This window comes from Polypterus senegalus, chromosome 13 (genome assembly GCF_016835505.1).
Source record: "Polypterus senegalus isolate Bchr_013 chromosome 13, ASM1683550v1, whole genome shotgun sequence".
Lineage (NCBI taxonomy): Eukaryota > Metazoa > Chordata > Cladistia > Polypteriformes > Polypteridae > Polypterus > Polypterus senegalus.
Genome location: NC_053166.1, coordinates 51781262 through 51807155, shown reverse-complemented (window position 1 = coordinate 51807155; position 25894 = coordinate 51781262). Strand labels below are relative to the sequence as shown.

The window sequence follows — 25894 nt, the reverse complement described above, 5'->3', positions numbered from 1 at the left end:
TACATTTATAGCTAAACACTTAAGGTGTAGATTCCAGTCATTCTTGTATTAAGTTAGCTGTCGATAGTGCACAGTCACAGTCTTTAAGAATGTGCTTTGCTTGCCTTGGAAATCTTGTGTCTAATAGTGGTGACTGTGCATCTCCCCTTCTACTGACATTTCACCAATCAAAAACAGGACTCGCTAAACGTGAAAATGACAGTTTTCATTTCAAGGTATATATAATGTTGGTGTCACTGAAATAAATAAATAAAGAAATAATGCATAATGAATTAAGTACAGAAACATATTTCACATGACACTTTATGCTTAAATATACAGTAATTGTATGTTGTTTATATGGTAATATTTCAAAATACATTTGCATATATATTTAATTTTGTCTTGACATATTCATTCGTAACACAGCATAAAACCCATTCCATGCTTAAACTGTAAATATAGGCTGTCTTTACCTTTTGCAATGATAGTTGGGGTAGTTAGTCAAAGAAAGTAATCCATTATAAATTAGTTGTTTCTTCTTTGAAATAGTAAAGAGATTACTTTATACAGCATTACCCCCAGCTCTGCTCTTAATTGTATTCCGGTCTGGGTAATGTGCAGACCAGTCAATGACATCAGTGCTTTTGTCATCCATAAACTGCCTATGCACTCTGGCCACATGAGGCTGGGCATTGTCCTGCACCAAGAAGAACCCAGGGCCCACTGCATCAGCGTAAGGATTTCATCCCAGTACCTAACAGTAGTCAGGGCACCATTGTGTAGCATGTGGAGGTCTATGTGACCCTCCAAGGATGTGCCCTACAAGACCAACACCGAACCATTGCCAAACTGGTCATGCTTGATGATGTTGAAGGCTGTATAACATTCACCACAATGTCTCCAGACTCTTTCATATCTTTAATATGTGTTCAGTATGAATCTGCTCTCATCTGTGAAGAGAATGGGGCACTAATGATGAGCTTCTAATAGTGGTGTTCTGGTAATTGCCAGTCTAGCCACATGATGATGGGCTGTCAGCACAGGTCCCACTAGAGAATATTGGGCGCTCATGTTGTTTGTTTCTGACAGGTTGGAAACATGCACACCCGTAGCGAGCTGGAAGTTGTTTTGTAGGGATCTGGCAGTGCTCTCCCTGTTCCTCCTGGCACAAAGGAAAAGCTTCTTCTGGGTTGATGCCCTGTCCAGCTCTACTCATGTAACTGCCTGTCTTCTGGTATCTCCGCCATGCAATTGAGACTATGCTGGGAGGCACAGCAAACCTTCTTGCAACGGCATGTATGAATATGTCATCCTGGAGGAGCTGGATTAGCTGTGCATCCTGAATTGGCTGCAGGTACCACCTCATGCTAGTAGTAATAAGGACACTAGCAAAATACATAACTTGAGACAACTCAGTCAGGAAGAATAAAGGACAGACCAGTTGTCTGTGGCCACAACATGTAGAACCATTCCCTTTTTGGGGGTTGTCTTTCTGTTGTCCCTCCAATGCACCTGTTGTCACTTTCATTTGTACCAAAACAGGTGAAGTTGTTTCACATTTGCTTATGCTTCGTAACTGGACAGATTAATATCCCTGCAGCTTAATTTATTTGGTGTTAGACTGCGAGGATTAAGTGTCCCCTTAATTTTTTGAGCAGTGTAAATTTAAATTTGTTTGACAATAGGAAATAAAAGAGAGTTCTTTTTTGTTACATGTTATTTATATAAATAAATTGCAGTGTAAAATTTCTAATAGCCACAAGACTTTAAAAAGGGAAGTTTGTTTTAACATATTCTTTTAGAAGCGAAATTTAAATGTTTTGGAAAATAGATCACAAGGCTTTGTTTATGAACTTATAATTCACACCTTAGTTGGTTGCTTGCATTTTTTAAAGGCCATGCAAAGAGATTGTATTTTTTTTTTTTTTGCTTGTCATTATTTCTGTGGGTTTTCATCATTCTCAGCAGGCAATGAACAGGTGATTAAAAAACAAACAACCAGACTATAAGGGAATACGCCGTTCTAGTATGCATGCCAGTGTAGTGATCTCTTGATGTATAATTCATAGCTTCATTGAAATAAACGGAAAAACAATTATGAATGTTCTGTAGAACATATGGGTATGAAGTAGTACTGGGTGGTATGACCAAAATTCTATATCACGGTGTTTTTCTAAATTATCCCGGTTTCACGGTATTCGAGGCATGAGTGGATGTTAACCACATTTTCCACTGCATTTACTGCAGTAGACTGGCTAAGAATAACCTATTCCACTGTCATGAGCATTGTACATTGTACAAAAAAAACCATTTTAATGTGCACACAAGTATTAATACAAATTTGCATGGCCCCATAAAGTGATAGTTTTCAAGGGGGTGGCACTAATGAAGAGAAGGAATCACATTGCATGACAGATGCTGTCAAAATATAGTTCCTTTTTATTAAACAAATTTAGCAAACAACTTAAACTGTAATTTTGACAACATATTTTCAACCATCCAAAGAGGCATTTAGACTTAGTACAATATCCAGAAGGGCGGCACGGTGGCGCAGTGGTAGCGCTGCTGCCTCACAGTTAGGAGACCCAGGTTCACTTCCAGGGTCCTCCCTGCGTGGAGTTTGCATGTTCTCCCCGTGTCTGCGTGGGTTTCCTCCGGGCGCTCCGGTTTCCTCCCACAGTCCAAAGACATGCCGGTTAGGTGGATTGGCGATTCTAAATTGGCCCTAGTGTGTGCTTGGTGTGTGGATGTGTTTGTGTGTGTCCTGTGGTGGGTTGGCACCCTGCCCAGGATTGGTTCCTGCCTTGTGCCCTGTGTTGGCTGGGATTGGCTCCAGCAGACCCCTGTGACCCTGTGTTCGGATTCAGCGGGTTGGATAATGGATGGATGGATGGACAATATCCAGAGGTGCTTGTCAAAATTTGTATTGCACTGAACATGTCTTAGAAAAGGAATAAATAGTAAATATTTTTTGTAAACCAACTACACTTTCTGTTAATGTTAACAATCTCTATCCACTTACACGTTAAAGTGACTTTTTAAACAACTTTCCCATCATTAAACTGCATAATATTTAAACTAATAAATAATAACAATAAGATAAATAATAGTGCAACTTCCAGTAATAATACTATTACTTCAAGACTTCATGCCAGGGTGCATTAAACAGTATTTACCATATAAAAATAAAATAAAACAAGGGCAACTTGGTGATGACATCTTTACCAACTGAACCATCATTAAGGCAAATTGCATTAATATGGACTTTGCTTCAAGCTAAGCTATATACATACAGTGCATCCGGAAAGTATTCACAGCACATCACTTATTCCACATTTTGTTATGTTACAGCCTTATTCCAAAATTGATTAAATTATTTTTTTTGCTCAGAATTCTACACACAACACCCCATAATGACAATGTGAAAAAAGTTTACTTGAGGTTTTTGCAAATTCATTAAAAATAAAATAACTGAGAGATCACATGTACATAAGTATTCACAGCCTTTGCACAATACTTTGTCAATGCACCTTTGGCAGCAATTACAGCCTCAAGTCTTTTTAAATATGATGCCACAAGCTTGGCACACCTATCCTTTTCCAGTTTCGCCCATTCCTCTTTGCAGCACCTCTCAAGCTCCATCAGGTTGGATGGGAAGCATCGGTGCACAGCTATTTTAAGATCTCTCCAGAGATGTTCAATCGGATTCAAGTCTGGGCTTTGGGTGGGCCACTCAAGGACATTCACAGAGTTGTCCTGAAGCCACTTATTTGATATCTTGGCTGTGTGCTTAGGGTCATTGTCCTGCTGAAAGACCGTCGCCCCAGTCTGAGGTCAAGAGCGCTCTGGAGCAGGTTTTCATCTAGGATGTCTCTGTACATTGCTGCAGTCATCTTTCCCTTTATCCTGACTAGTGTCCCAGTACCTGCCGCTGAAAAACATCCCCACAGCATGATGCTGCCACCACCATGCTTCACTGTAGGGATGGCATTGGCCTGGTGGTGAGCGGTGCCTGGTTTCCTCCAAACATGATGCCTGGCATTCACACCATAGAGTTCAATCTTTGTCTCATCAGACCAGAGAATTTTGTTTCTCATGGTCTAAGAGTCCTTCAGGTGCCTTTTGGCAAACTCCAGGCGGGCTGCCATGTGACTTTTACTAAGGACTGGCTTCCGTCTGGCCACTCTGCCATACAGGCCTGATTGGTGGATTGCTGCAGAGATGGTTCTCCTTCTGGAAGGTTCTCCTCTCTCCACAGAGGACCTCTGGAGCTCTGACAGAGTGATCATCGGGTTCTTGATCACCTCCCTGACTAAGGCACTTCTCCCCCGATCACTCAGTTTAGATGGCCGGCCAGCTCTAGGAAGAGTCCTGGAGGTTTTGAACTTCTTCCACTTATGGATGATGGAGGCCATTGTGCTCATTGGGACCTTCAAAGCAGCAGAAATTTTTCTGTAACCTTCCCCAGATTTGTGCCTCGAGACAATCCTGTCTCGGAGGTCTACAGACAATTCCTTTGACTTCATACTTGGTTTGTACTCTGACATGAACTGTCAACTGTGGGACCTTATATATACAGGTGTGTGCCTTTCTAAATCATGTCCAATCAACTGAATTCACCACAGGTGGACTCCAATTAAGCTGCAGAAACATCTGAAGGATGATCAGGGGAAACAGGATGCACCTGAGCTCAATTTTGAGCTTCATGGCAAAGGCTGTGAATACTTATGTACATGTGCTTTCTCAATTGTTTTATTTTTAATAAATTTGCAAAAATCTCAAGTAAACTTTTTTCACGTTGTCATTATGGGGTGTTGTGTGTAGAATTCTGAGGGAAAAAAATGAATTTAATCAATTTTGGAATAAGGCTGTAACATAACAAAATGTGGAAAAAGTGATGCGCTGTGAATACTTTCCGGATGCACTGTAAATAATAAAACTGCAACTTGCATTTATAATGCTATTTGTGGTATAGCCCTACGGAATTGTATTAGGACCATGGTGAAGAAAAAAAAAATACGGACACAGGGAAGAAAAAAAACAAAATATATGTCGAGATGTTGACTTTATTCTCAACATTTCCATTTTAATTTTGACGCTTATGTTGAGATTAAAGTCGGCATTTCCACTTTATTCTCATAGTTTATTTTATAATTAAAGTAGAATGTCGTAAACTAAGCTTCATCCTAAAATCAATGTTTAATTTACTAGATTTTCTCAAACCCCGTCATAAGTTAATGTAGCACATTAAATGCTTTGTGTTGTGCTCCCTGACCCAGTTGTTAATCACTACGCTTCTTAAACTGACTTTCTTTGCACTAAGAGGAGGTGCAGGCAGCAATCACCGCACAGAATCCATTCACTTCATGATATTCCAGCTCTCTGAAAATTTAGAATGCAAAGATGCAGTGATCACTCGCTATATCGTGCTTCGACTTTCGTGGCTTCACTCCATCGCGGATTTTAAATGTACGCATATCTAAATATATATCACGGATATTTCACTGGTTCGCGGATTTCTGCAGACAATGGGGATGGTTAACATCCACTCATGCATGGCAAAAAAATACCGTTGAATACCGTTAAATCGGTATAATTTTGAAAAATACCGTGATATAGAATTTTGGTCATACCGCCCAGCACTAGTGGGGAGTATGCATTTTGAGTGCCTTACAATAAAAAAGTAGGTAGAGGGATTAAACTACTCAATTTGCGGGTTTGAAGCTGCACCGTACACGTTATTAAAAGATATGAGTCCTGTTGGACTCATCGCTGTCCACACAACCAAGTGAAACATAAGCTAGTAAAATACTTGTTTATCTTGCATGTTTCGTATAGTAAAACTAGGACAACAATTAGGCTGTACAATGTCCACTTGATAGCAGGTTTGGGATATTCTGTCAGGTTTTGATTATACAGTAATCCCTCCCTGTATCGCGTTTCAACTTTCGCGGCTTCACTCTATCACGGATTTTAAATGTAAGCATATCTAAATATATATCACGGATTTTTCGCTGGTTCGCGGATTTCTGCGGACAATGGGTCTTTTAATCTATGGTACATGCTTCCTCAGTTTGTTTGCCCAGTTGATTTCATACAAGGGACGCTATTGGCGGATGGCTTAGAAGCTACCCAATCAGAACATGTATTACATATTAACTAAAACTCCTCAATGATATACGATATGCTTCCTGCGCGGTGCTTGATTGTTTGCTTTTCTCTGTCTCTCTCACTCTCTCTCTGACATTCTCTGCTCTTGACGGAGGGGGTGTGAGCAGTGGGGCTGTTTGCACAGAGGCTGTTTGCCTAGAGGATACGGACGCTCCTCTAAAAAATGCCGCTTTATCACGGTGCTTCGGCATACTTAAAAGTACGTATTGATTTTTTGATTGTTTGCTTTTCTCTCGCTCTCTCTCTCACTGACATTCTCTGCTCCTTACGGCGCTCCTTTGAAGAGAAGATATGTTTGTATTCTTTTAATTGTGAGAAAGAACTGTCATCTCTGTCTTGTCATGGAGCACAGTTTAAACTTTTGACTAAAGGGTGTTATTTCATGTCTAGAGGGCTCTAATAATGTTAACATTGTGGGAGAGTTTATAAGGGCTTAAAATATATAAAAATAACCATACAAACATATGGTTTCTACTTTGCGGATTTTCATCTATCGCGGGGGGTTCTGGAACGCAATCCCCGCGATCGAGGAGGGATTAATGTATGTACTTGATATCATTTTCATGATAAAATGCATTAAAGCATGTATTAAACATGCACAGTAGTGTGGCGGTAGTGCTGCTTCCTCGCAGTAAGGGGTCCCCAGGTGTATGTTCAGTGTAGAGAACTTTATGGCAGGTGTGACGAGGCTCCAAAAAACTGGATGTATGAATGGGTATCGCACAGGTTTAACTTAAATATTGTGTAAATGTTGGGTTTGTGATCTGGTGGTCGGAGACACGAACACAGAATTCAATGGATGTTCTTCTGAGTGAGCTTTCTTTATTGCATGTGTGTTGTCTGTCTGACATACCAAACCCTCAGTTCCTATACTTCCTTTTTCTTTCTCCATCTAACCAATCACCACACGATAAACGTCTTTATGAAATTAAAACTACTTATAAACTTTGCCCAAGGAGTGTTCAGAACTTCAAAATAATCTTCGTTATACATGTTTAATTATGCCGTCCATTCAGGGATACGCCCATCCCAGCAAGCATTGTGTGCGAGGCAGAAGCAAATCCTGAACGTCAGCACATTGCAGGGTGAATACGAGCAACACATACACTAGTAGGGTCAATATAGCATAACAAAACCAGTATCAGCAGTATTTTAAAATAAGTTTATAAAGCACAGAGAATTTATTAATTTAGGTATGTTTACAAGCCTTAAATTTTACGCAGTTTGGCTTGCTCTCTCTCTCAGGGGTGGGGATCGATCTGTTCTTAACATAATTCTTCCTTTTGTAAAAACTTGATTGCTATGTATGGATTGTAATAAAATTAAAAAAAAAAAATAGGCAGGGTACATCCGAGACCCCCTTGCAGTGCAATCTCCATGCTGCCGTGCCCCCACATGATTAATATATGCTTTAATGCATTTCATCATGAAAATTATATCAAGTATTTATCTTAGCATTCTAAATGTTCAGGGAGCAGGAATATCATGAAGTGAATGTATTCTATGCAGGCGATCACTGCCGGTGCCTCCTCAGTACAAGAGGAAGTCAGTTTAAGAAGCACATACCGATTTAACATGGCTCGGGGAACACTTAACACAAAGCATTTAATGTGCTATATAACTTATGGGGTTTGAGAAAATCTAGTAAATTAAATATTCCTTTTACGATGAAGTTTAGTTTACGATGTCCTACTTTAATTATGAGAATAAAGTCAACATGTCGACTTTATTCTCATCACACTATTACACAATACCCAGGTACATCACACTGTATTGAAAATTGGCTTGCAGTATTATCCAGTAGTATAGAAACAGTATTCACACATTTGAACATAATGGTCCACATCCGACCTTTTAAATCCAAAGTATCTCCAGGCAACGGACGTGACTCCTTTTTTTCGGCAAAAGTTCTTCTGTGTCTTCATGTTCAACTTTATTGTCAGCTTCAGTTTCAGAATGTTCTCTGTCCATTTCCACCACGCAATATTTACACTACCGCATGTACTCCATTGCATGCCTTTTTAGCGGTGTAGCAGTGAAATAGGTCCCCCCTTGAACAGTTTCCCACTGCGCCACATTCTGAACATTGTTTAGGCAATTTGCGGTATAACAAAAATCCACATCATAACAAAAATAAGAAGTTTTCGGTATGAACCAGTATACCGCCCAGCACTAGTATGAGGTTAAGGAACCTAGGTTACCACGAAGGCTAAAGACAAGGATTCTACTCAACTGCCAAAGAAGAACTGTAAACAGTCTTGTTATAAGTGCAGGACTGCAGACTAATGTAAATTGGAAGAGAACCAAGCAGCTAAGTTCAAAAAATATGAAGGCATGCATTTATAAAGGGGAAGGCTAATAGTATGTGTTCAATGAATAATTCATCCCACATTAAAACAGTTTTTTTTTTCTCTGTTAAATTTTTGTATAGAAAAAGTACTACTTAATAATAAAATACATTTTAATGTTTGTTTTTTATGTAAATAGCTCCTCTTCATTGTTTGTTTTGAGGATGCATTTACATATTTTTGCACCAGTGGACCGGTCGCTGGTTCCTGCTGTTAAATAATTACTCCTGGGATAGTTTCTGGTCCCCTATCACCCATAACTGGATTAAGTTGGTTTCAGTGTAATGTTATATTAGTCTTTTTTTTTATTTTAGTGAGTTTACGCTTGGCTTTTCCTGGTCACATAATTATTTAAAGTTCTTTTTAACGAGGAGGCTGTTCTTCCTGATATGTTGAAATCGCTGCAACATGGGTTCTGTTAGCTTAGAAGTGCCTTTTTGCTGATTGTTATGAAATCATTACTTCTGAAACATTGTTTTATGTCAGCCAAGCAGCCATTCAATACTTTTAAGCTCTTTTTTATCCTATTCAGCTACTCTCCGGTGGAGCGGTATTATTTTATTGTATTACTACTGGTTCCATTGTTGTTATAACACATTTGTTTTTAACTATATTTTTAGGTGGACATGCCCAGTTGTACTATAGCTTGCACCCCATCCATGCTTAGTTACTCTTATTTGTGTATGTCATCATCAAAAGGGTTTTAGAGTAGAAGTTTTTAAGGTAAGATTGCCCATCTCATGCCAGTGTTTTTTAGTCACTTTTTACAACACATAAGGAGGATGATAATCCAGGTCACAATGGCTTACAAATATTTAGACTTTAGATTAGCTGCAGTTGTACAGAGAAATCTATTTAAAAGGTAGTGTTGAAATTAACAAACATTATCCGCACATGGATCAGTGTTTAATGTCTCTATAACAAAAGATTATAGATAGATAGATAGTTAGATAGATACTTTATTAATCCCAAGGGGAAATTCACATACTCCAGCAGCAGAATACTGATAAAGAACAATATTAAATTAAAGAGTGATAACAATGAAGGTATAACAGACAGACAATAATTTTATATAACGTTTACCCCTTCGGGTGGAATTGAAGAGTCGCATAGTGTGGGGGAGGAACAATCTCCTCAGTCTGTCAGTGGAACAGGACAGTGACAGCAGTCTGTCGCTGAAGCTGCTCCTCTGTCTGGAGATGATTCTGTTCAGTGGATGTAGCGGATTTTCCATTATTGACAGGAGCCTGCTCATTGCCCGTCACTCTGCCACGAATGTCAAACTGTCCAGCTCTGTGTCTACAATAGAGCCTGCCTCCCTCACCAGTTTGTCCAGGCGTGAGGCATCCCTCTTCTTTATGCTGCCTCCCCAGCACACCACCGCGTATAAGAGGGTGCTCGCCACAACTGTCTGATAGAACATCTGCAGCATCTTATTGCAGATGTTGAAGGACGCCAGCCTTCTAAGGAAGTATAGTCGGCTCTGTCATTTCTTACACAGAGCATCAGTGTTGGCAGTCCATTCCAATTTATCATCCAGCTGCACTCCCAGTTATTTCTAGGTCTGCACCCTCTGCACACAGTCACCTCTGATGATCACGGGGTCCATGAGGGGCCTGGGCCTCCTAAAATCTACCACCAGCATCTTGGTTTTGCTGGTGTTCAGTTGTAGGTGGTTTGAGTCACACCATTTAACAAAGTCCTTGATTAGTTTCCTATACTCCTCCTCCTGCCCAGTCCTGATGCAGCCCACGATAGCAGTGTCGTCTGCAAACTTTTGCACGTGGCAGGACTGCAATTGGAAGTCCGATGTATATAGGCTGAACAGGACCGGAGAAAGTACAGTCCCCTGCGGCACTCCTGTGTTGCTGACCACAGTGTCAGACCTGCAGTTCCCGAGACGCACATACTGAGGTCTGTCTTTAAGATAGTCCACGATCCATGCTACCAGATATTAATTCTATCCCATCCCTGTCAGCTTGTCCCTAAGAAGCAGAGGTTGGATGGTGTTGAAGGCGCTAGAGAAGTCCAGAAACATAATTCTTACAGCACCACTGCCTCTGTCCAAGTGGGAGAGGGATCGGTGTAACATTTAGATGATGGCGTCCTCTGTTCCCACCTTCTCCTGGTATGCGAACTGCAGAGGGTCAAGGGTGTGGCGGACCTGTGACCTCAGGTGGTGAAGCAGCAGCCTCTCCATGGTCTTCATCACATGTGACGTCAGAGCGACAGGCCGGAAATCGTTCAGCTCACTAGGAGGTGATACCTTTGGGACTAGGGTGATGCAAGATGTTTTCCATAGCTTCGGGACTCTTCCCTGTTCCAGGCTCAGGTTGAAGATGCGCTGTAGATGAAATTTTTATGATTATGGTCTACATGGTCTACATTTTCCTAGATATTAAACACATAAATAGGGTTGCGCTGATCTATCGGCTGCAGATCTAAATCAGCTGAGTTTCATTAAAAAATGTCTTGACTGACAATGGGTAAATTGGCCAATCACAAAAAAAATCTTTTTAGCCCCATTTTTTAAGCTTTATGGTAATTTAGTTACAGTGTCTGCTTTACGTAAGGTAATACGATAGTTACCTTCTCAAGTGTTATATTTAACCTGTTCATCTGAGCAAAATATTTGTTTTAAAGTGATACAATTTCTTAACTGTTCTTGTAAGATTAAGTTAATTTTTGTTTGTGTGGGCAAAAAATAAAATATAAAACCCACAACACTACACTGAGTCTTGTGACACATTTAACTTTTTCAGAGTTTTTATGGGTGGAAGAAGATTTATTTGACTTGGGTATGAGCATGAAACCATGTATGAGCACTGTCTCCCCAGTTTTCTTGGATTTAGAATAATAATTAGTTTGGGTGGAAGAAAAATCATTGAACCAACAAAATTTTAAAAAAGGAACACATTCGTTTTTGTCACACTTATTCATGCTGGTAACAGTAGCTCATGAGAAACCACAAATTTAGTCTACTTTAACTTCAGTAATCACACTCTATTAATTGTGTAGTGCATTGGAGGAGAGTTGTAAAGAGATAAAATACTTGGATATCTGAACTGCAAAGCTTTAATACTAGTGCATTAAAAGAAGGGTTCACCAGTTTCCATGGAGAGTGATCAGAGAGTAATGTATCAGTGTTGCAACAGTTACTTATTTCCTTTTAACACTTTGGAAATGTGAACAGATTTCACTTTCTGTTTCTTTTTTTATATATTTTTTCTTTATTTTTTTTTACTTTTGTCTCCAGGATAGATGCTTTCCACTAAACAAGATTCATCTAATTTTTATTCTTATTTGTTTTAGTTTATTCATGTGATATGTTAAAATACCTTAAAGTGGCACAATCAAGGTAAATAGCAGACATACCACATGTCCACCTATTTGATTCCAAACACACATACAAAGCAGCAGGACTTAATAAGGTTGCATTACTTTCTTCCCTTTTTTACCATGTTCTTTGGAAGACGCCTGTACCTAAATTCAAATTCACATTTTGTCAATTAAATTTATAATAAATAATATAATGTATTTAATAATAAACATTAACAAAAAACATTTATTAATATAATTGTGCCAATTGTCTTCCTTATACAGCAATATGTGGTTAACAGACCTTCACAGCTGAATTTCCTTTTGTATCACACATTTTCTTATATTGTTTGGAAAAATTATCATTTTTATATTTAGTAGTGAAGTTTATTCTACAAATGGTACAGAACAGTTAGGTATAGTTTTTCAGTCTACATTGTCAGTCATATTTAATCCTTATTTAATACGTTCCATTCAGCAAACTCTTACTCCTACACTACCACCTGTTTTTGCCTTTGCATTTACATTATTTGTTGATGATTTTGTCAGTGTCTAGATTGTGACTTTAATTAAGTATGTATTTATTTCATATTAAATAAATGTTTACATAAGTATCTAAGCTTATTTTACTGTATTTCTGAAAGGTTATCAGGGGACTATATGTGTTTTCTCTCTCTCTCTCACACCCTCCAATCTTGATATCTTGTTATCCAGTACAAATGTAGGACTTGTGTTTTGGTTGTTTTTATTTTACCATGTTTACATTATATTATATCACTTTACATGATTTTTTTTTTATACTGGAGTATTCTCCTAGCCATTTTGCTTTAGTTGTTATTGTACCAGTCAGTTTGCTTTAAGATATGTATAATTTTACATATTGTCAAAGTATCATATTTGAAATCTGTGTTTAAGATACATCTTCTAGATGCCCTTGGACGCATCTTCAATGATGTTCCTGGAGTCGTGGGGTGTTTTGGGTCTTTCAACATCAGACATTCTCACCCAGGTGACCCAGCCGGGGTTGATCAAGCCACTACTTGAGTCCCAGCAGCAGCCACCCAAGGATCAGCCATCTTAATCCAAAGACATCTGGTGGTTTTCAATGTGGCTTCACTTGCAGATTTAATGGCCCTCTTCATTGCCTCTCCAGCAGTGCCCAATTGATTTAGGACTCTGCAGCATGAATCTCCTGCAAAGCCTCTGCAGCTGACCTCTATGGGCTCACAGAGCATCTTCCAGCCTATGTCCTGGCATTTCTCCACCACTTCCTGGTACTTTGCATGATTTTTGTAGTTTACTTCTTCCATACAGTCCTCCCATGGCACTGTGAGTTCCAGCATGATCAGGTGTTTTGTCACCTTAGAGATGATGATGATGATCATGTCTGGCAGGAGTGATGTCATGACACTATGTTGCGGAAACTTCAGCTATTTATCCAGGTTAATGTGTAGCTGCAAGTTGGAGGCCTTAGAGAGGAGGCCCATCCTTGTTTTTGGTTGTGGGCAGGGTTTTTTTCCAGCTTTCACAAAGAAGATCTTCTTTATGGCATGATGGTACTTGCTATACCGGATAGCAGTCACTATGCTCTTGACATCTTCCCTGAGCACCTGGTAGTGGTGCCAGCAGTAGCAGCCTTCCCCAAGGGCCTTTGGGTAGCTGCTTAAGAGATGTTGTAAGGATCCTCTTCCAGAAGACAGGAAGGTGTCTCGCTTTTGACCCAGACGCTTAGGTTTGGTGGGCTAAATAGAGCATCGTAGACAATTTGTACAAGGAACCAAATACAGTGGAAGTTTTCCTGCATGATTTTAGTCAAGGTAATCCTGCTTTGCTGTACACTCACCCACCTTGTCCATGCTCCCTGCTGTCTGAGCCCCATTGTACTGTTCACCCACTCTTCCTCCACACCTACTCTAACCTCTTACTGTTTAAGACGGTGTCTCTCCTTGTCCTTGGCCTTCTCAACCTGCATCTTTGGGATGTTTTCAACACCCACTCTACCCATCAGTGCTTTTTGCCTTAGGTGTGATTCTGCCACCTCCAGTGCTTTGTTTGCCCTCCATTCTCACAGTGTCCTTCCTTCAATGCCAACTAATGACACCTTCTGGCCACTTGAGTCACTCTGCTGTAGGGGTTCTCTTGTGCGCGCAACTATAAACTCTTCTATGAGGCTACTTGGAAAGCTGCAAGATGTTATTGGTCCCATACAGAGCTGCGCTGCAGAGACTGTGGGGGATACCAAGCCATATGCGGAGAAAAACACTGGTCCTCCTTTCAAGGGACTCAACTGTTGTTAGTGGAATCGCATAAATCAGCAGAGGCCACAGGACTTGAGGTTGGATGGAATGTTGGTAAATCCACACCTTGAATCTGCCAAACAGGCCTGACTTATCGACTCTGGTGAACCAGGCTTTGATGTCTCTCTGAATTTAAGCTTGAGTCAAAGAGCTTCCCCAGACTCTTGACTGGTTGTTCTGTTGTGGAGGTGATATTATTAGAAGCAGAATTTGTTGACTACCTTGCACTTCTTCAGCACCATGAACCTTGACTTGGTGGGCTTAAAACTCATTCTAACCCAAGTGATGAGTCCATGTAGCATCTATCTACCCCCTGGTTCCAATGCTGTTGTAATTGTTAAGTCATCTATAAATGCGTTAATGGGGGGCTGGCATACACCCAACTTGTTATGGGGCCCTCTGCATTCAACCTAGGCCAACCTTGCCACTGTGTTCATGGCTTGAGCAGAAAACATAACTGAGCTCATTATTCCTATTTCAAGCTGGTGCCAGTCTAATGTTTTTGACCCAGAAGTGACCCTTAGCCTGAACTTATAGTAATTCAAGATCAGATCCTTTCTCTTGGTGGGAACATGATGTAGTGCAAGCTCAACCAGTCGGTGTGGAATGGACCCATAAGCAGGCCAGGTCAAACCACAGCATGTCTAACTCTCCTCTGTTTTCAAGGGCTTCTGTGATAAACTATGTGACTACCCCAGTGTGTTCCAAACACCCAGAAACTCCAGGGATCCCACCTTTCTGAACTGAGGGGTCAATGTATCTATTTTTGAAGAGAAACTCTTGTCAGTCTTCTGGAGACAATGCTGAAAAACACTTTCCCTTCAACACTCAACAGCAAGATTGACCTAACCTGACTGAGTTTCTTGGAGATTTCCTCTTTGGAGGTCCACACTCCATCTACACACCTCCACTGATCAGCAACTCTCCCCCTTTGCCATATCACCATCAAAATCTTCTGTAGGTGTCAGAGGAGTTCTGGGTGGCACTTGTAAACAATATAAGGTACTCCACTAGGGCCTGGGTCAGTGGCTGAACTTGCTGCCTTAATGACCTCCTCCTTTAGACTCAACACACTCAGATTGAACTTGGTTGTTTTGGGGGCTGGTCTGATAAGGGCATCATTTGTTTCAAGCTCTTGGTCCCTTATTAGGTTGCTCTGGGTGTAATGGAGGAAGAGAATTATTTCATCTATTGAGCATACAAGGCGGTTACTGCGTTTGTCACCCAACAGTTGTTTGGTATAGCCAAAGTGAATGGTGATGCTGCTCAACTTCTGGTTCTCTCTCTACCTCTTCTCCTGTGCCACTGTGCTCTGTGGAGAGTCTCAAACCTTTCCCTAAGAATGTTTCATAGGTCAGCGAGAGCTTGCATCTCCTCTTCTGTGGATGTGTTATATTGGCTTTTGAGGCTTCAAAGCTCCTGCCGCAGTTGATGTATTGTAGTGGTGCTGCAGTTCGTGTTGCAGGTGGTTGGCTTGGTGTTACCTTTCTCAGTATTGCCAAAGCTTTCAGAGGCATGGCTGAAGATGATGGAAGTCATTGTCTAACTGTCTGCATCTGTTTTGGCTGTGGCTTGGATAATATTAGTCACATCCTTGTCAAAGTGCAGACATGCATTGCCACTTAATCCGTTGCTTTCAAACTATTCTGCACTGAATTGGATACTCTGGTACATGGAGGGACTGGGCTCTGGGTTGCCTCCTGGCCAGGCTCCTCCTGCGTCTCACTCTTCGGCTTCTTGCATTTCATTTTGACCTGAAACATTTTTAAACCGCATTGGTCCTTACACATCTTTCGACCGATGCATCTTATAGTCATGTCATTTACGTAAGTCAGTAACCTTGTATCTGTCTGTTTGGAGTTCTCAACCCCTGCACCCCACCAGCCCCAGGTCCAGGGGATATCCTCTTGGAGGTCTTTCTGTAGCTTGCTGAGTTTCTTCCTCACGAAAGACACAGCCTGGGGGGCTATCCCATGATGTTCCGGGTGCCATCTTTCCATGTTGTCAACTGTCTCTCCAGCAGTCACCAATCTATTTTTGGTTGTCACCTTGTCAATTCCTAGGTGTCACTGGCTAACCCATACTTCAGTATGTAAGATACCTCTTCTGGATGCCCTTGGATGCATCTTCGGTGATGTTCCAATCTAATAAAACATAGAAAATTTTATTTAAATGTTTCCCTTCCATAATGTTGAAAATGTGCTTGAACATGTCTTAAAATTAAGTCTTTAAGTTAAAGTCCAGAAGTACACGTAAATTCATATTTCAGTTTTTGAATATAAGGGAGTAAATACAAACCGGATTCCAAAAAAGTTGAGACACTATACAAATCGTGAATAAAAACTGAATGCAATGATGTGGAGGTGCCAACTTCTAATATTTTATTCAGAATAGAACATAAATCATGGAACAAAAGTTTAAACTGAGAAAATCTATCATTTTAAGGGGAAAATATGTTGATTCAGAATTTCATGGTGTCAACAAATCCCAAAAAAGTTGGGACAAGGCCATTTTCACCACTGTGTGGCATCTCCCCTTTTTCTTACAACACTCAACAGACGTCTGGGGGCAGAGGAGACCAGTTTCTCATGTTTAGAAATAGGAATGCTGTCCCATTCTTGTCTAATACAGGCCTCTAACTGTTCAATCATCTTGGGCCTTCTTTGTCGCACCTTCCTCTTTATGATGCGCCAAATGTTCTCTATAGGTGAAAGATCTGGACTGCAGACTGGCCATTTCAGTACCCGGATCCTTCTCCTACGCAGCCATGATGTTGTGATTGATGCAGAATGTGGTCTGGCATTATCTTGTTGAAAAATGCAGGGTCTTCCCATACCATCAGAGATGCAGGCTTCTGAACTGAGCGTTGATAACAACTTGGGTTGTCCTTGTCCTCTTTGGTCCGGATGACATGGCGTCCCAGATTTCCAAAAAGAACTTCGAATCGTGACTCGTCTGACCACAGAACAGCCTTCCATTTTGCCACACTCCATTTTAAATGATCCCTGGCCCAGTGAAAATGCCTGAGCTTGTGGATCTTGCTTAGAAATGGCTTCTTCTTTGCACTGTAGAGTTTCAGCTGGCAACGGCGGATGGCATGGTGGATTGTGTTCACTGACAATGGTTTCTGGAAGTATTCCTGAGCCCATTCTGTGATTTCCTTTACAGTAGCATTCCTGTTTGTGGTGCAGTGTCGTTTAAGGGCCCGGAGATCACGGGCATCCAGTATGGTTTTACGGCCTTGACCCTTACGCACAGAGATTGTTCCAGATTCTCTGAATCTTCGGATGATGTTATGCACAGTTGATGATGATAGATGCAAAGTCTTTGCAATTTTTCACTGGGTAACACCTTTCTGATATTGCTCCACTATCTTTCTGCGCAACATTGTGGGAATTGGTGATCCTCTACCCATCTTGGCTTCTGAGAGACACTGCCACTCTGAGAAGCTCTTTTTATACCCAATCATGTTGCCAATTGATCTAATTAGTGTTAATTGGTCTTCCAGCTCTTCATTATGCTCAAATTTACTTTTTCCAGCCTCTTATTGCTACTTGTCCCAACTTTTTTGGGATTTGTTGACACCGTGAAATTTTGAATCAACATATTTTTCCTTTAAAATGATACATTTATTAGGATTAAACGTTTGATCTGTCATCTACGTTCTATTACAAATAAAATATTGACATTTGCCATCTCCTCATCATTGCATTCAGTTATTATTCACAATTTGTTTAGTGTCCCAACTTTTTTGGAATCCGGTTTGTATATTAAGAAATGATTCCTCACATTTGTAATATATAATATTGTGTACTGTGACGCGTAAGTCATTGTCTTGCACCTAAGAGAAGACGCTGAGTCAACAGACTTCAGGAAAACAAACTTTATTCCAATTAAAACATGCATAGTCAGGGTCTTTATTCACATGGGAGCTACCACCTTAATACACACAGATACAGCAAATAATTTGCAATGGGGCCAGTTTAGAATGTTCCCCGCATCAACTATTGGCCGACCAGTGTGTAATGAGGTGAAGCTACAAACCTACAGTTGCCTCAGTGACAGAGTAGGAATCTCAGCCTCTGTTGACAGAGTTTTGGCGCACTGTGCAGCTGGTGGACTTTCGGGGTCTCCATAACCTCACAGTACATACGGTTCATTCTTTTCTGAATGTTATGTAATTTTTGCTGATAATGTGACAATGGTCTCATGGGTATTTCTTTTACAGTTCAAATTATTTTAAAAATAAAATAATTAATATTAATGCTAAGGACTGCATTTGCAAATTTGTATTAAAGATTAGATCATCAGAATGACTTATCCATGGAAAAGGTGACTGTTTTTCACTACCTGGATCGATCCAGGGCACTATTTTTTGCAAATAATTTGCATATGAGCTTTCCATGCCAAATGTTAATAATTGATTACCAGGAGACGGGGCCATTATGACATTCCTTGTTTGTAAACTCTCAGCAGGGAATTTTCTGCCATGCTTCTTTGTGCTCAATTGGAAATTGTGCCCTGAAACTTAAAGATGTGCTCACCTGTTTTTAGAGGGATCGTTCTGCTGTTGCTATGTTCATAAGAAACAACTCAGCTCTCAGTAGATGGTTTTTGTTTTGTTTTGGCAGACATATTATTCAAGGAATTTTGTGAGGACAGTTCAGTTTTTGTTCAGATATCTCAATTTGAACACAATGTACAGAGTTTTGCGATTTCAAAATTTCTCACTGAAAAGTATTTTGTTGAATTTGTGAATTCATATATCTTAAAACAGAGAAAAATCATGTGCGACTTTAGCTACAGATTTGTTTACTCTTTCAAATTTCAATTGAGAGAGGTCATTTAAACATATATATTTTCATCATTTATATTTAATAGCTGCTCATGATGAAAAGAATGAAAGAGAAAAGGAATTATGTAAGCATTCCTCTGTAAACATAATAGGAATAAATACAGTACATACTCTGTATTTACATCACACTAAACACAACCTCACATCTGCATTAACTTCACATTATAATGATACAATATTTCTCTGGCACTATCATTTATCGGCAAAGTTCCAGAACTGCTGTATGTTATAGTCTAAAGCAGCTAGCAATATTACCTTAAAAAGTAAACAGGAATTTTAATTATCCATCTGGTTATTTGTTTCAAAAATATTTTCTATATTGCAGATTTCAAAAATCTGAACTACAGTTATTCACAGACCTTCCACAATCAGCAACTAACAATAGGGCATCAATCAATGTCATTTTTACATCACTTGATTTGGAAACTGCTATCTGCGAAAGCTATTAAGCTTTCATAAAGTACTTTTTTGTAAAGTACTGTTAAAATGCATGAATTTAAAATAGTCTACTAAAACATTTCACTTTACCGTTATTGCTGTTATTTTTGAATATGACTGATTGTTACAAAAATATTTCAAAAACGAAAATGTGAAAAGTGGCCCTTCAATGAAGTAACTTAAAGTGCTCCAACTTTCAAATCCATTAACTAAATCTCTCAGTGCTCCTAAATGTTAGACAATGTCTACATTTTCTTATTTTACTTCAGTTAGTTTTCAAGTATGTAATTGTAATTTCAATTTTCAGTTCTTTTTCTGTCAGCATTTAGTTTATTTTATTTAATCATTTTTTGTTGTTTTTAAAATTGTTTTTTGTTAACCGTTATAAAATTGTTCCTGACAAAGCCTCATATTTAGAAGTGTTCTTTTACATACACTATGAATCATTACAATAATTTAATTTCTCATAATTTCTGAAACCCAAAACATCAAACAGCCCTCAGTGTACATTAAAGAGATTTGAGGGGACTGTATCTGAAAGCTACAAAAACAGATGAAAAATTATGTATAATAGAAATAAGGGCAAGTTGCTAACAAACACAGGTCAAAACCAGGAATAAAGCAGATCTTTCATAAAGCCAAACAGGGAAATTAAAAAATTCTAAGAAATATACAAAAAAAAAAACAAAGTTAGGCTGTTTGGAAGTAAATCATTTAGAAAAGATGTACACAGAATTCACTGTTTATCCACAAACTTGGACAGTCAGATTCCTGTCATCCTGCGTGGCTGGCTGGGACACACCCCTAGCAATACCCACCTGCTTTCTATCAACAGGATTGCAGAATGATGGAATCCACCTAAACAAATTGTTGTTGCTCTAAAATCAAATAAACAAGGCAGTGCCAAATTTAAAGTTCCAAAAATTACTTTAAATCAAGGAAATATTTTTACTTTTGGAATCCCCAGTGCTTAAAACATAAATCCACCCTAAAACAGATTGTTAGAAAATGTATCAAGCACAGAAAAATTACCCTGGTAGCAATTCACTGACAAATTACAGAGAATGTCATAAGAGAAACCTGTGTAACAAGCTTGTGTCAATCCTTCTTTTTTACTGAGTAAAAGGCACTTTATTAAGGAAATATATTAATTAACTAAAAGCCAGCAGAATAAAAATAGTGACTTTTTATTTACCAGTATATCGGACAGCAAAAGTACTAAAGAGAGACACAACAAAGGTCTGAGACTAATAATTAAGTTATGTTTTAAAAATAAGTATAAAAAATTAGAAAATAGGTGAATGAATACAGAGATCAGTGCCCAATTAATTTATCTAGAAACAGATCTTTCCAAACTGAATGTGTCACAATGCAACTTGGGGGATCTTTCGAAGGTAGTGTTCAACTTTTCACTTTCATTTAAAAAAAGGGATTTTTTTTTCATTTCAACTTTCAACAGATCAGCAGTAGTGTTCTAAAATTAGCTAAAAATAAAATTCAAATACTGATATTAAAAATATACATATATTGGAATACACTGTAATAAAGGTTAAGTATTCTGTGTGCAACAACTACATTTGTACTGCATGTAAATATCTTGCATTATTAATATTTGTACTCTTTTGTCTGTGATGCATCTGCGAAGCATGAAGAACTTATGATTCATCACAGTTTAATTAAAAAAATAGCTAAAAACTGTGGCCTTTCAAATGTGACACTTGAAATCACAGCCCTCCGCAAAAATGGCTTTCTGTGCGTGCACTAAGTGACACATTAAAAAAGAGTGGCATAGTGCATAAAATACACCAATCAGTGACAACATTAAAACCAACTGCCTAATATTGTATTGGTCAATCTCAAGCCACCAAAGCAGTTCTGACCTATTAAGGATTGGCTCCCTCAAGACCTTTGAATTTGTGCTGTGGTATATGGCACCAAGACTTTAGCAGCACATCGTTCAAGTCCTGTTAGTTATGTGAGGTGGGGCCTCCATGGATCAAGCCTTTTTTTCCATTACATTCCATAGACTCTCGATCGGATTGAGAGTTGGGGGAATTGGAGGCCAAGTAAACATCTTGAACTCTTTATCATGTTCCTCAAACCATTCCTGAACAATTTTTGCAGTGTGGTAGGGAGTATTTTCCTGCTGAAGGAGGTCACTGCCCTCAGGGAGTACCATTGCCATGAAAGGGTGTACATTGTCCACAACAGTCTTTAGGTAGGTGGTACATGTCAAAGTAAAATTCACATGAATGCCAGAACCAAGGGTTTCCCAGCAGAATACTCCTCAGGTCATTATATGGCTTCTGCTGGTTTGTCTTCTTCCATCTTCAATGGTTCAATTGCGATTCTCACATTGTTGGCATTGTTGGTGGTGGGCAGGGGTCAGTGTAGGCACTTTGACTGGGCTACAGCAAGCTGTGATGTACTATGTAATATGACATTTGTCTCTCATGGCCAGCATTAAGTTTTTCAGCAATTTGTGCTACAGTACCTCTTCTGTGGGATCTTACCAGACAGGCTAGCCTCTGCTCCCTATGCACATCAATAAACCTTGGGCATCTGTGACACTGTTGTTGGTTAACCAGTTGTCCTTCCTTATACCACTTTTGGTGAGAATTAACCAGTGCATACCAGGAACACCTCACAAGACCCGCCGTTTGTAGACGCTCTGACGTAATCTTCTAGCTATCACAGTTTGGCCCAGAACTTTACAACTGTCCATTTTTAATGCTTCCAGCATTTCACCATCAAGAACCTTTGTAACAGTTATTCACTTCAGCTGTCAGCGGTTTTAATGTTGTGGCTGATTGGTGTATAGTACAACATACAAAACTGCTTTTTGGTTGAAGTAGTTGGGCATTTTTGACACTGAAAAGTCTCCCTAAAATTGTGAGAAAGCCATTGTGATAACAAAAGAAAAATTTCAAATATGGCAAAAATAATTAAAATATGAAGTTTAAAAGTACTTGATAAAGAAATGGTAGTGAACTTGTCTCACATTGATTCTACCAAACACTGAAGAAATTTATACATGCCCCATACACGCCCAGACCAATATATTATATAAAAGTAGAGACATGAGTTAAAAACAAAGCAAGGATTTTAATGGGTTATGAGGAAAACAAAAGTAAAATCATTTGCAAATTATTTAATACAAGCTAAAAAAATTCTGTAAAAGTGAAATCATTTGAAAATATTTATTTAATACAGGCAACAGAGAAATATTATTATTTAATACAGGCAGTTAGGAAAAAAAGTGGGCCGTGGCAAGTAGTAAGAACACATTTTGTTGACATTGTATGTTGCAATGCTGATATAGAACTGCACATCCGCATGGCTGGAGAGCGAAACGGTCTCACTTTCGCTGTCCTCAGCCAACCATATCAACTGAACAAGTTGCAAACAGGCAGCAAACACTAGTTTCCTCATTACATTTGGGTTATTTTATCAAGAGAATCTGAGAAAAGAAAGCATAATTACTTGTAAAGTTACAACTAAGTACCATAAGAAGGTAGTAACAATATACATATTTTTATTACGAAATTTGAAAATGAACTAAATACGGGGCATTTTGGTATCCCTGAAAGGTCAGTACGGAACAGGGGACACAATTATCAAATATGGGACATGCCCCATATATAAGGGAAGTCTGAAAAACCCTGTTTACAGGTGTAAACATAGCTTTTTTATCTATTCCTCTTTCTAAAGTCTAGCTATGTATGTAGATGCAGTGGCCTATTATGCTGAGGTAATCTAGATTGTTTGATGATTGATTTGAAAAAGTATTAACATGCATGATCATAGTCGTACATGGATTTTAAGTCTTTACAAAGTAATATGTTAACAAACTTCTTATTAAAAATCCTGTTATAAATGCAGCCTTAATCTTTCATAGTATAGATTAAGCATTATTTCATTTTCAGTTAGTGAGTGAATTAATTTGGTTCACATGTTAAGTTAAATTGAGTAATCTGTCATAATCATGTGATCAAACAAAAATATCTATCCCTTGATTTAAATGTGTTACTGCTAACTAGCTTTAAAGAATGACTTAATGTGAATAATTGGAAATTCTTTGGCAACTAAACTAAAAAACTTAAGTTTTATATATTGTGTATTAATAACTAAGAGTTTATTTTCTCCTTTTTGTTTTGTTTTACTTGTGTATCGATTGTTACTGTACAATGTTATCTGAGTAAAATTTTCCTATTTAATTTAATTAAGTGGCCAACAGTTAATATAGTCATCAATTGTGGGGCCTGAGATTAGTTACATTTAAAACAAATGTTGTTGAATCAGTTTGCATAGTATGTACATTTCCTAGCTAAATTCTCACATTTCTTATTGGATATGCAGTATAATATTGTTAAATGATGTCAACAAGGCTCCAACATGCACCTTTTCAGTCTAGTAAAAAGGATACATTATGGAGTGATGAGGGAATTGAAAAAAGCTAATGGGTAATTTACAAACTGCATGCTCAATTAAATCTAAATTTATAATCTTGCTGACATTAAAAAGCACAGCAGTGCCAGTAAGTAAGATCCTCTGCAGACGTCTGCTAGGCTTTAATAAAACTATGATTACAACTGAATTGTGGAGTAGAGGGCTATTAATAGAAAAAACTAACTCACAATTTGTTATTTCTTTTTGTAAACTTGTAATCTTTTTAACAGTATGTCACATTTGCAATGTGTATTTGATGGTAATGTGTAACATTTAAGTAAGGGAAATATTTTTTTTTTCCTTTTCTCCAGCATACACATTTTCTATGCTATTTAGTAATTCACTTATAAATGATTAACATTAGGACCAAACTCAATATAATGTTAAAGTAATTTAATTAACATTTGTAGTGAATATTTAAATAAGGATTTTAAAGCTCTAGTTTCAGGATTCTTAAATTAAAAAATTGTTTAAATGGTGATTTTGTGAAAAATTACATATGCCAGATGAACAATTAAATTTCGTGAAATGGTTTGACCTCTTATTATAGCTGCAGGATATTAATCTCCCTGCTAAATGTGTCTGATAAGTATGCTAAGCATCAAAGAAAATAAAGATGCCAAGTCTTATGTGAAAAACAGTATGACCCAGTGGCTAAGGCAATGCACAAGTTACTGGTTCAGTCTACACCTCTGGTTTACTATGTTACCCTGAATAAATACCTTACCCTCTTTTGTGCTTTAATTGTAAAAGTAAATACTTGTACTAAAAACGAACAATTTTGATGTAGCTCCATATTTTTAAATCATATTTGGATGGTGTTCAGTAAGAAAAGTTTTTTGTAAAGTAAAAATATTTGCTCATATTGATTACCTACATAGTTACTTTGTTTCAAATGTGTTTGGTGAAAAGAAACTCTCAAAACATTTGCATTACATTTTCCAGGATCTAAATTAGTTTATTGAAAATTTGTTATAATATTTTACACTTTATACATTTTAATGGTCTTTCAGTTTTCATTTAGCACATAGGAGGTTCGTGGACTACTTTTTCTCTCAAAAATAGAATAATTGTAGTAGAATAAAACAACTGCATAGAGCAGGGCTGGGCAGAGTCAGTCCTGGAGGGCCGTAGTTGCTGCAGGTTTTTGCTCCAACCCAGTTGCTTAATTAGAAAGCAATCCTTGCCAATAATTAAATTGCATGGCTTGTTAGTGCTTTAACTCTGCCATTTCAGGCCATTCTCATATCCTAGATTTTTTTTTCCTTTCTAAGGATATCATCCATTTGAAGTCTAAAATGGACTCAATCTTTCACTTTTTTCCAAATATTTAATTAAACCAAATAGTGCACGATAAATACACACAGGTGTAAATGGTAACAAGCTAAAAGGAGAAATGCTGGTTTCTTTTGTCATTTGCCTTTTATTGCTAATAAGGAGCCATTAAAAACCAAGAAAACGGCTGTTTAAGACTAAAATAAGCAAGAAGTGTTCAAAATCTTAATGACCGAGACAACTAAAATGAAGCAGAAGTGTTACTTGAGCAATAAGTGCTTCTTATTAAGCAACTGGGTTGGAACAAAAACCTGCAGCCACTGCGGCCCTCCAGGAATGACTTTGCCCACCCCTGGCATAGAGTTTAGTGAAATTATTACTTACATGTCCAACCAACACGTCACCACTCTCTGGCTCAATAATAAACAATGCAGTTGTGTAAGAGGGCTCAGAAAATTAAGGAATTAATGTTGGAGAATATTTCAGTGAAAGTAACAAATTATGTTCTATATATAAATACCTCACCGTTGGCCAGCTTGTTTACTTACAAAATGTATATATAGATGTCTAGTGTAAAGAAGTCTAGAAACTGATCATTAAAGCTGACAGACTATCACTTAAACCAATAGCTATTAGCCTAAATAGCAGACTCCTTGCTTTTTAATTGTCAAGTTATAAATCAAGTTTTAATGGTTTAGACGTGTTGTAAATAAAAATAAATGTTCTTGTAATATACATTATAGAAAAGAAAAATTTTAAAA

At 38.3% G+C, this 25894-nt stretch overlaps 1 protein-coding gene across 13 annotated transcripts in view; it reads left to right on the top strand.

Annotated features, from left to right (window-relative positions):
* ubtd2 (ubiquitin domain containing 2) overlaps positions 1-25894 on the top strand; it is a 160488-nt gene that overhangs the window by 77354 nt on the left and 57240 nt on the right. The gene's annotated exons all lie outside the window — the stretch shown is intronic.